Source organism: Porites lutea, chromosome 2 (assembly GCF_958299795.1).
Source record: "Porites lutea chromosome 2, jaPorLute2.1, whole genome shotgun sequence".
Lineage (NCBI taxonomy): Eukaryota > Metazoa > Cnidaria > Anthozoa > Scleractinia > Poritidae > Porites > Porites lutea.
In genome coordinates, this window is record NC_133202.1 from 29,951,742 (window position 1) to 29,963,448 (window position 11,707).

The 11,707-nt window shown below is 40.1% G+C and overlaps 1 long non-coding RNA gene across 1 annotated transcript; it reads right to left on the reverse strand.

Moving 5' to 3' along the window:
• On the reverse strand, positions 1-4,365 carry LOC140926815 (uncharacterized). The gene is made up of 3 exons (XR_012164481.1): positions 3,918-4,365; positions 1,295-1,486; positions 1-404 (listed from the first exon to the last, which is right to left on the reverse strand). It is a non-coding gene; the product is annotated as an uncharacterized lncRNA (long non-coding RNA).
• Between the last annotated feature and the right edge of the window lie 7,342 nt (positions 4,366-11,707).

The following is an 11,707-nucleotide window of genomic DNA, read 5'->3' on the forward strand; positions in this document are numbered from 1 at the left end:
TGCTCTTGAACAATCTTTTATTTCTCCTTGGACAACATGGGACAACATGCCTAATTCATTTTTCAGCCAAGTCGGCGAGCTTGTGTTTTTTTGTAGTTTTCGAGTTTTAAACTGATGTATTTGTTATTTCCAGTGTCATCTGTAACTTTCAGAGGCTTGAAAGGGTTCCCAAGAGCCTTAGTACAGCCTTTGCGGCACCAGCGCTCGGATGGATTTGTCCAATGAAACCTGCCAAAAACACGTACTGCTCTGTAGTACAAACGCGCAAAGAATTTACACCGTTTGTACTTTGTTGGCCAGGAAAACCAGCGTTTCTTGGAACCGTACTTTTTCTCACACAGCCTGTACATATCGCTTTTGAATCTTTTGTCACACTGATATTGAGTCCAACCAAAGCGCTGACCCTATGGGAAAATGATTTTAAAACAAAGTATATGTTTAATCACTGCAAACGGATGCTGTTTTTTTTTTTTAATTAAGAATTATGAGAATAACAACAGCGGTAACGATAACGAGAATTAACAATTATTGGACGAGGTTGATCACACTGGACGAAAAATTGGATTTGCACGCTTCAAACAGCAGTTGTAATCCACCGATTGGTGCTTTTGCCACTGATACTATGTTGTTAGGGACTTCTTACGCCATTTTCTCTAGTTGTAACAAAACAGTCAAGCTACTCGTCTTCTCCGTCAGGGATATCGCTGTCCCTTTCTATTCGATATTAGCGCAATCGACATCAATTATTGGTATCGGCAAGGACACCTTCCAAATTCGATTTACCGGGGGATTTAGGCCAATGAGAGACGAGGAAATGTTTTGGATTAAAAATGTAGTGGTTTAGCGCGCCATCTTGAATTTAGCAGGTCTTTGTCCCTCTTTGTTCTGATTATTCGCGTTAATGTTTTCTTGCTTATGTATTCCCTCTGCTTATATGTTTGGTTAAAAGGATGGATTATTTCGATCTAAATTTTCAGGTAATGGCTTTTCGGATAAATAGTTAGAACACGAAAACATGATAAAGATAACTGAGTGTTTACCATTTACAAAAAGTTTCCGGAAAGTCCGTTTGGAGAGAAAATAGAACACGACATTTTGCGTCGTTCCGGCGAAACATTTCTGGGAGGAAGGGAGCGTCTAAAAAGGATTTCCCATTACTATTTCTTTGGTAACTGGAACTTATTTGTGCAAATGGTGAAAGCAATTTGGGAACCGACCGGTTTGCAAACAACCTGTGTTGACGGGTAAATTAAGTGAAGGGTTGATGTCCAACGACTGATTTTGGATTTCTTACACAGGAGTAGCAAACGTCGTGCTTCACGCAAGCAGGGGTAAACATCTTCTTGTAGAAGAACGGAAGCCCTCCAGGGACACTGCAGCCATTAGTTTTTATGGGACACCTTTCCTTTGACATCACTTGGAGGGTTATGGAAAGCAACAGCATCGAGGCAAACATGAGCGCTGTAGTCTTCCACATTGCGGAGGTCTGTGGAAAGAGAAACATGTCCGTATTTCGATTCGTTTATTTCATTTTGATTTTGTTTACTAAGAAACCGTTCTTCCTTACCATGACTCACTGTAGGAATTATAGGCTGGTCGTTTTTTTTTTTTTAAAAATATCGTTTTTATTAATGTCCCATTTTTTCATGGCTTAACTTTGTAGTCAGCTTACACTTTTGTCACTCACTCACAAGAGTACGTGTTCTGACCCTGTGGTTTCTGATTTTTCTTGGATTTTACATGCACTAATATTTGGGTTTAAATCAGTTAATTTTTTTATAGTCCTGTCTTTAATTTGTAAGCTCTGTCGTAAAGAATCGTATTTTTTTATACTTGGCACTCCTTGATAAAAGTGTTGTGCTTCGAGTTGAATTGTGACACAAGCTTTAGCTGTGGAAAATTAGTAACCTAATATCATAGGTGACGAATTACTCCTTAATTTTGGCGCGAAATTCAGCGTTAGTTTGTAATTTCACATGTGAAATTACAAAATTGCCATGGCAACCCTTCCGTACATCTCAGTGTCAAGATGGCGACGAAGTTTTAAAATGTCATGAATGAAGATGTCAGGGCACAAAAAGACGCTTTAGAAAACCTGAACACACAAGAGAATATAAAGAAGGATTTTAGCAGGTATTTTGCCGAAAAAGTCTGAAAAATTCTGAACTTTATAAGCCAAATTTAAGGTCTAAACATTTGAGAGAGTGGAGTTCTCGATCGATACGATCCAGGATAAACATGTCAAAAATCCAAGATTGCTAACGTAATTCGTCACCCATGATATTAATAGGTAATCAAATGGTATATTCGTGAAATTATTCCCTAATTTCAATCGTCACCATTTGATTACACATACGAATCCTGTTGTTAGTAGGGAGGCGGAACTAAATTTCCTTGGAAAGTTAACAGGGTGACCCCGTCCCGTGGGCCACTTATGGAGGTGTGCCATCCCATTATAGCGGTATTTAACCCTTTACACCCAAAGATCGAAATTTGAATTCTCATTTCTTACCCCTACTCATTTCCTACAGAAGTAGTGGGGAGAGGTTGATAGAATATCAAGCAAATTCATCTTGTGTGATCATGTCCGTAATTCTCGTGACCACTCTGTGTTACAAAGCATTGATATCTCAAGGAGAAATTTAATGCTGATCACTCTTAGGGCTGAAAGGGTTAATCATTTCCCCTATAGTTTCCTTTTTCCCTGTTTTTTTTTTTGCTTGTGGTCTTTTCCGTTTTTCGATACCTTGCCCCCTTTTTTTGGCATAATGAGGACATTTGTGAAAAGGTAACCTGCGATCATGCCTTACCTATATCTCTATTATGTCTTTCATGGGAAGGAGGGCTTGATACATTTATTTACAAGATCATAGGCAAAAAAACCAGAATTTTAATAAAATATCTTTTTGATTGGTTCAGACTCGACACAGTACGTCTGACACGCAGTCCTGTTCTGATTGACTGAACATTAGGCTTCGACGTCCCGTTCTTTTATGAACTCTCTTCTCAAAAAAATACTATAATAATGATACTACAATAATAATAATAATAATAATGCCTGATCGCCAGATAGTAAAAAGGGGATGCAATACACTTAATGAATGGATATAAAAACAGACTCAGTAAAAGATGAAAAATATCGTCATCACGAAAAAGGTCATCCACTTCAAGATTTTTTTGCCTCCAAACGGTCAAGAAAACTAAGAATAGGGGGCACGAACTTCAACTCTAAGAACTGAAAAATACCGCGACAAGCATCCATTTACAAAAATATGTCTCTTCAAACTCGAGCGATCTCATTGCGTCGTTCCTTATTTATGATGTATACATTTTAAAATACCATCTTATTGTAGATTTTAGATTGTATTTACCTTACGATTGTAAAGACGACATGTCTGCAAAGTCTAATTTTTTCAATAAAGACTTCACTGATTCATTCATTAACCTCTTGCTTCAATTATTTTCTTTGTCAAATCACTTGATTTAACTAGTTTTAAGTGTTTCACTCCCCACTAACTCAGTTGCACAGTTATTATTGACACGAAACCCCAAGAGGCTCTGAAAGGCCCGAAAAGAGGTGAACCGACAGGTCACTATGTAAGCTGTATTCGTCGCATTCGTTGGAAACATCTGACGTTTTTTGAGAGTGTGCTTACAAAAAATCAGCCATTCAACTAGCGTCTGAAAATCATGCTGGAGTAGGCAGAGGAAAGGATTAGAAGAGAAGAACCAGAGGAAATGGAGAGAACATTACAGGAGAAGAAGAGAAATAAGCAAGAATATTTGCAATATTCCGGCCTTGGTTTATGAAGGATACTTTAGGACAAAAATGGATGCAAAACTAGGAGTTGAGCACAAAAACATTTCTTTAAAATTTAGCTACATATATCACAATTATAACCCACAATCAAACTCACCAGTCTTCACGATTTAGGAGAAACTTTACCGGCGAACGTTTTCTCATGCAAACTGCTACGATGGCGAACAAGAATGGAATTAGCAAAATTCCTGTCAACCGCTACTAATGGATTTGGATAGGAAGGTTTGAAAATAACCTGCTGTTGTTCACCTAGGCGTAAACTGGACTGTAAGCCTATAAATGTTATGAGCTATTACGCTGTAAGTTAATCCCGGCCAATTAGTGATCCACCTGTGGAACCTTTGGAAGTAATTAATGTTTTAAGCTCGGCCTTCCATACTACGCTGGATGTATTCGAAAACTCAACTTTATTCTTACTATTAGGCCTTCTGTTCCTCTAGTGCGGATACATTGTCCACCGAAAATGGAACTTTCCAAAAACCGAGTTCCATAAAGTGGGTTAATTTGAAAACGCCGTCTTTCGTTTTATTGGACGGAAAACGGTTGGAAAACAAAACTTTTTAAAACGCGCAAGGCGTGAAAATCACGTGATATCTTTGGAAACTTGCCAGCGAAGGAGCGAAAGACGCGTTTCACTTGAAATTTACAGATCAGTGATGACGGATGGCGTTTCAAATTTATCTGTTTAAGAATGGACACAAGTTCTGAGTGAAGCAATTAGAACTCAATAGCAGTAGTAGTAAAGAGTTGTTATAGAGTTTCCTGGTCCCTCCTTTATCCATTTGTGAAAACAAAACTTGTTTACACAGCGATATTTAAAATTTCACTAGAATTGATAAGATTACAATTATTGGTTGATGCATAATTTTTCCTAATTGTCATCGTGCATTCATATTGAAACTATATAAACCATCAACAATTTGATCTTTACTTTATTTATTATTATACTTGGAGATACTCTCTGATATACTCTCTGAAAATAGTCGTGAATTTTTATACGCAACTGAGTTGTAGCCTTTCAGAGGAGCGAACAATATTTTTCACACGTGAACAAAATTATACGGCCAATCAGAATCTCGAACGATGTTTTTTCAAGTGTGAGGATGTAGAAGAAAATGATACGTCCAATCAAAAACCACAACGGACTTGATCTTGCACCACTTTTCCCGCCTTTTATAGGCAATTACAGCTTTCTCGCATCGAAGTCATCAAAAAATGATTTTTTGAGTCCATAAAAGAGCGCTTTTCTCGCAGAGAAGTTACCAACAGTCCGGAAACTGGAATAGAAATATAGATCGTTTTCACTGTCACGCAACAAAAAAATAAATTTGAAACTGTCCAGTGGAAGAAGCCAAGAAAATGAAATGTTATAAAAGACTAGTATATCGTCTCATGTCTTTGTGGCCCACAGTTTCTGAGTTATTTGCCGAAACGTTTCACGCACTTTTGTATAGCTTTGTATGGAGAAGCCTAGCCTGTGCCAGGCTCTGAGATAGTATGGTGGGGACATATTAAGTCGAGCAAAGCGAAAATAAGACGCGCGCGACTTGGGAAAGGGGGCGGTGGCGGCGGGAAATATGTCTCCCCCCAGCCCGCGCGCGTTTTTCGCATTTCTTTTTACTGAACTACTTTTGATTCCTATCTTGGAGCCTGGAACAGGCTAGGAGACGCCATATTGGTGTTGTATTGGTGTACAGTTTTGGTGCACCAATATGGCCTTCCGAAATCAACTAAAACATCTGAAGTTCACTTTTTCTATAAACGCTCTTTCTTTTCACTCGAGAAATAGCATACGTGCGGATAAACATATCTTCTAACACTTGAAATAGCCATACTGCTGAAAATCAAGAGGAGAGACTTTTTTCAACGAGACAGCATTCCTATTTTGGTGTCACGCAATGTGAAAACTCGGAAGTTCAAATTGTTGTATTTTCGAAATGAAACATGCTACGGGAATGGAAACTTGTGCAAAGATATATTTTTTTGTCTATCTTTAACCTAGTGTAAACGAGAATTCATAAAACCTCGCTATTTTGACTTTACAATTTGATGACGTCACCGTGAAAGCCATCTATATATCTGTTTTTGCTTGTATCGCTTTAGAAACATTAAGACATTTTGTTGTCAACATATGGAGGATATTTGTTTGGGAAAGGCATAAATTTTTCCAGCATCAACTAAACATAGTTCTCCGACATAATTTCGGTATAATGCAGCTATGATTTTCAGGGTGACGCTCATTCTCGACCCCAGAGCCACTCGGCTTTAATTGTAACCGATCAGTCAAGACCACGTGACCAAGAGAAACGACGGGCCCTGGGGACGAGAATGGGTGACGCTCAAAAGCATGATGCTTAATAATAATAATAATAATAATGATGATGATGATGATGATGATGATGATGTCCTTTGTTTGCCCTCGGCAGTATTTATAGCACTAACGCTGGTGAGGCCGAGCAAATGCCTGAAACAAATAATTCAAATTAAACTTAACAGGGTTAAGAATCCCAACTGGCCGGAGGCAAACCAGTTGGCTATTTACAAGCGTGGTCGAGGATTTGAACTCATGACCACAGAGAACAAATCCACCTAGCGGTCAGGGCAGGACTTGAACTCGGGGCCTCCGAATTGCAAGTCCAGGGCTCTAACCGCTCGGCCAAGCTGCCTCCTGGTTTGAATTTTCGAGCATAATGTATCGAACCCTAGTTTTTCTATGTAAAACGTAAGTACCCAAGGTACTCCATACTTGACCGATTGTGGGCTTTAGAAAACAATTAGGGGCTGTCCACACTTGGAGCCCGGGAGCCGATGCCTCGGTACCAGCACAAAATGGCATTGTGTTCACACCCATCCTCGGAGACCCAGGGGCAGTCAGTCGGGCCGGGAGAAAAGGCGCGACGAAAGTTTTCAAGCACAGGCGGAAGAGCCCCTGGGTACCGACTCTCACCGGACCATTTCCAAACGGTCAAGTGAATGCTGGCTCCTGATTGGGCACAAAAAATGCTTTGTATTATTGTGCCCAATCGGGGAACAGCATCTCCTGAGTTCTTTTCGTGAGTTCGTACACGACGCGACAGCTATTGACTCGATCACGGCTTGTCTGGCTCATGCGCCAAACAAATGCACGCAGTCAGGAAACTTTCAGTTTGATATAAACACTTTATTTCAAAATACTGGTTGGTTGTCTTTACACTAGGCTGTTAAGTAAGACTTAAGAGCCGCTAAGTTTTACTTAACCAAAAATTCGTGTGTGAAGGCCTAAGTAAAATCTCAAGTAGCTTTGCTTTGCATCTAATTAAAGTCGGAAAGTTGAGACTTGAAAACCATCCTTATGACCTACTTAGCTGACTTGCGGTTTTGCGGTTTCTTGAGCTTTGAGAAAGGCGAGACATGTCAATCAATCTTAATTTTGTTGCGTGGGAAAATAACCTGAAGTAAAAAAGAATCGGTTGTGTGTGAAGCTTTATTTTACTTGAAGTAATTAAAATTTACTTGTCTTGAAATATTTCTTAGCTTATTTAGGCTCTAGTGTAAAGACTACCACTGTCTACCCGAAAACTAAAGACGCTTTTCCAAAAATACAAGCTTGAGCTTACAACAGGTATTCACACTTGCATTGATCATGCCTTCGTAAATCTTAAGGAGTTTAAGATTCCACGACAGCTGACAGCCACGAAAACGTCGCATGAAAAGTGAATTCACATTTTTCCAGTCTCTATCGTGATTATCCCAACTCGCTTACTTTGTCAAATGCAAGCGAACTCTTCTGGAGCTGATTTTCTATCAACCATATCCAAGTTCATAAAGAGAAAGAAAATTTTGTCATTGTTTGTTTACCTCCTTCACAAAACCTGAAATTAGGCATCTTCACGTGGTAGTCGTGCAGTGACGGCAAAGAAATCTGCAAAATGCGTGATGCACGTGCAAAGTTGTTGTTTTGCCTTGTCAAGCTATTGCTTTTTTATTATCTCGTCGCCGCCGCATCTTAAACTTCCTATTATCTGATTATTTACGATACATTGTGATCCGTCAGAAACAGAATTTTCTCAGTGCAAAATGAATTGCTCCTGCTGATAGCATCCGAAACGTTTTTCGACTCATCGGTAGGTCCTTCGTTTCTGGTTAGGAAAGTAGAAAATGGAAGTTTCCCTTGTACGCACAAGCTTGGTGAACGAACCGGGCAACTGTGGCGACATAATACCCATCGTGTACGAACTCACGAAAAGAACTCACGAGAAACTGTTCGCCGATTGGGCACAATAATACAAAACATTTTTTGTGCCCAATCAGGAGCCAGCATTCACTTGACCGTTTGGAAATGGTCCGGTGAGAGTCGGTACCCAGGGGCTCTTCCGCCTGTGCTTGAAAACTTTCGTCGCGCCTTTTCTCCCGGCCCGACTGACTGCCCCTGGGTCTCCGAGGATGGTTCACACCTTGAGTACCGTAAAATTCCGAAAATAATCCCCGGGGCTCATATTTTTCAAAGGCCCTTTTTGAGGGGCTTATTTTTGGAGGGTCTTATATTCGGAGGGGCTTATCTACAGAGGGAAATTTGCGTTTCAAAATCTATTGGGCTAGCCTTATAGCTGGAAGTAAATTTACCGTTTTTGCTTTGTTTTACTTTGTATTTGAGGGCAATTTTCCAAGTACAAGCCCCCGAGGGGGTTTATATTGGGAGGGGCGATTTAACGGAGGGTTTTTTTTTTTTTGCGTTACTGGTTTGGGGGGCTTATACATGGAGGGGCTTATTTTCGGAATTTTACGGTACCTAATATGTGACTGTGTACATAGTTACTCCATTTCGTCCTGTCAGATGCCATTTTGAAACATGAGCTTAGCAACAAGTACCACAGTTGACTGCCTCAGAATTAGTGAAAACTGTGTGCACTCAGGGACCCGTCCACTTTTGTTCCCAAGTACAAGGTCTCGACTTTAGTTCTTATGGAAAGGCGTTTATTTCAATCCAGGCTGTTGAGTTCTGTTATTTGTGCTTTCAACAAAGACAACAGTTCTGTAACAACAAAAAGAAAACTCACTTTCCATTGAATCTACGCATACTACGAACGTTGTTTTTTAATCTTAATTTGGCTACATTTCTTTACATTTCAGTAAGTTACATTTTCTGGTCTACCGAAGGGAAATGTTGGGATCTCCACAGGTCTTGACATCGCTTTCAATGCACCATGGAGGGGAGTTTTTTACCCAGTAACGGTGCCCTGCCAATCTAACGGCGTTATAATACCCGTTAGCGGCAACATTCTTGCAGAAAAACCCTCGCTTTCTGTGATTCCTGTTGTTACACACATTGTACAATTCACTTCTGAATGTTTCATCACATTGCTTCTGCGTCCAGCCAAAGCGCACACCCTAATTTAGGAGAATGAAAAACATATCAGTGAGACGAGCCTTAACCTGGGTAGCAAGCGTTTCTGGGCATGCTTTTTCGTAGCAAAGAACAAAGAACTAGAGTCGGTTAGCGACAAAAAGGCGAAAAAAGACGCCAAACTGCTATTAAAAATAACATGAACAAGGAAGCAGTGACACAGCCCTTTTAAGAGGGTAGCAAAGGGTTTATGCGTGATTACCGTATTTATTCAATTAAACGCCGCGGCGTTTATCAAATTTTTAGCGTTTCCATATGCGGCGTTTATTCGAGGGCGGCGTTTTTTTCGAAATCACTTTTTTTATATCACTGACAACAGATATTGTAAATCGTTTGTAAATATTATGTAATTTAAAGGTTTAAATGTCTCCCTTATTTTGCTGAGATAGAATCGTAAATGTCTGGATGGTGTAAATTACCAAGTTGTACCGAGTTATCAAAATAAAATTTAGTTTTAGCGCCATTTTTTATAGTGTATAGGAAGTACTTTCCTATAATAATGAGATGTGTTCACTCTGACTGTAATCAGCTGCGATGACGTTACAAAAGCGCTCCGTTTAATCGTGGGGAGGTTTACAAACAAACTTGCAGCACGCTGTTGTCGAAAATTATAATCATGATATCGTTCACGATTTTGAAACGTATAGTTCTCTTTAGCCAGACCTTGCCGTACAATACCTCTTTAATCTCAGAACAGGGCATCAATAGCTGTGGTCACACTACAGACTTTTTACCTAGGTAAACACGACTTGTTGACAGTTTACCTAGGGAAACTTGATTTTTTAAGTGTGACCGATTTTTCCCTAGGTAACTTACCTCGGGGAAATTTTATCGTCTGGGTCTTGGATATGTCTCGAAAACAATAGAGTTTCCCTTGACAGCTACCCCAAAGCAATAGCTAGAGAAAAATGAAATACCGAGGTTGCTAGCCAATAGACGCTCATCGGCGAAGGTCTTGATGACAGAACCGGACATAGATCACGCTGTGAAAGGAATTTTGGGAGCACGAGTCGTCTACCTCTTCGCCTTTCTTCACCTTGCACGTTGAATTAGCGTAAGAAATAACAGCGAGATAAAAGAAAAAAACGTCTCTTTGATCGGCTAGATCCCTACGCATTTTGCCTTCTTGAATTTACGCTCCAAAAAATTCAACTGGCGTGAAAACTTTGGGAGCCGATATCAGTAGTGTGACCTTCCCAGAATTTTTCACCTAGGTAAAACAAAACCCGAGATGAATTTACCTAGGCAGATTTTTGATGAATTTGCCCTAGGTAAATCGGTTTTACCTAGGTAAAAGTCTGTAGTGTGACCACAGCTAATTATATCCAGCTGTCTTAAGAAATAATTACTTCCGGATTTCCCCAGGGCTCAACATTGGGGCCACGTTTGTTCCAAAAAGAAACTAACGATTTGCCTGACAGCCTCACATCAACCATTCATGCATGTATGCGGATGATAGTCAAATCTTTGCTTTCTCTTACGATCCCAACGAACTTATCGTACAGCTCAGCTCTGATCTCGCTCAACTCCGCAAGTGGCTCATAGAGAACAGACTTTAATTGCACCCCTCTGAATCAAAACGTTTGTTCATTGGTTCCTTCTGTAATCCGAATAACAAGAAAACTTACCGTTGTTGTAAATAATCAACCTGTATCACGAACCAGTAAGTGCCTCGAAGCTCAGAGAGATGAAAAACGTAGATGAGACAGACATGTCGATATGATCTCTAAGAAGGTTAGTGCGGGTGTATGAGCCTTGAGGCGTATCAAGAATGTTGTTCCCGTAACTTCTCTGAAAAAAGTTTATAAGGGCCAAGTACAGGCTTTTTTAATACTGTTCCCTTTTTTGGGACACTTGCGGCAAATTATTGAAAGATACTGTAAAATTCTGAAAATAAGCCCCTCCATTTATAAGCCCTTCCAAATATAAGCCCCCCAAACCGGTAACGTAAAAAATCCTCCGTTAAATCGCCCCTCCAAATGTAAGCCTCCCGAGGGCTTGTAATTTGAAAATTGCCCTCAAATACAAAGTAAAACAAAGGAAAAACGCTAAATTTACTTCCAACTATAAAGCTAGCCCAATCGATTTTGAGACACAAATTTCCCTCCGTAGATAAGCCCCTCTGAATATAAGCCCCTCCAAAAATAAGCCCCTTAAAACGGGCCTTTGAAAAATATAAGCCCCGGGGCTTATTTTCGGAATTTTACGGTAAGCTCCAAAGATTTCAGTCAAGTGCCGCTCGGTTGTCAAAGGTGGGAAGACCTTAGATACGAATGACCTCAACCTGGTTGTGGCGTCCAGCGGTTTTAGTGAAAACAAGGGTTTGTTTGGGGTGCTCAGTCTCGCAGGCTCATAAAACCTGGTCTCGGTCATTCTTATTTAAGGATTTTCGTCACAGGCGCCAGTTATGATATTCGTTCGGCTGACCTTATTTTTTTGGGATACACTTGATGCTAGACGGCGCTAGGCCAAGTCCATTTGAATATATAAAACACTTGTTGACC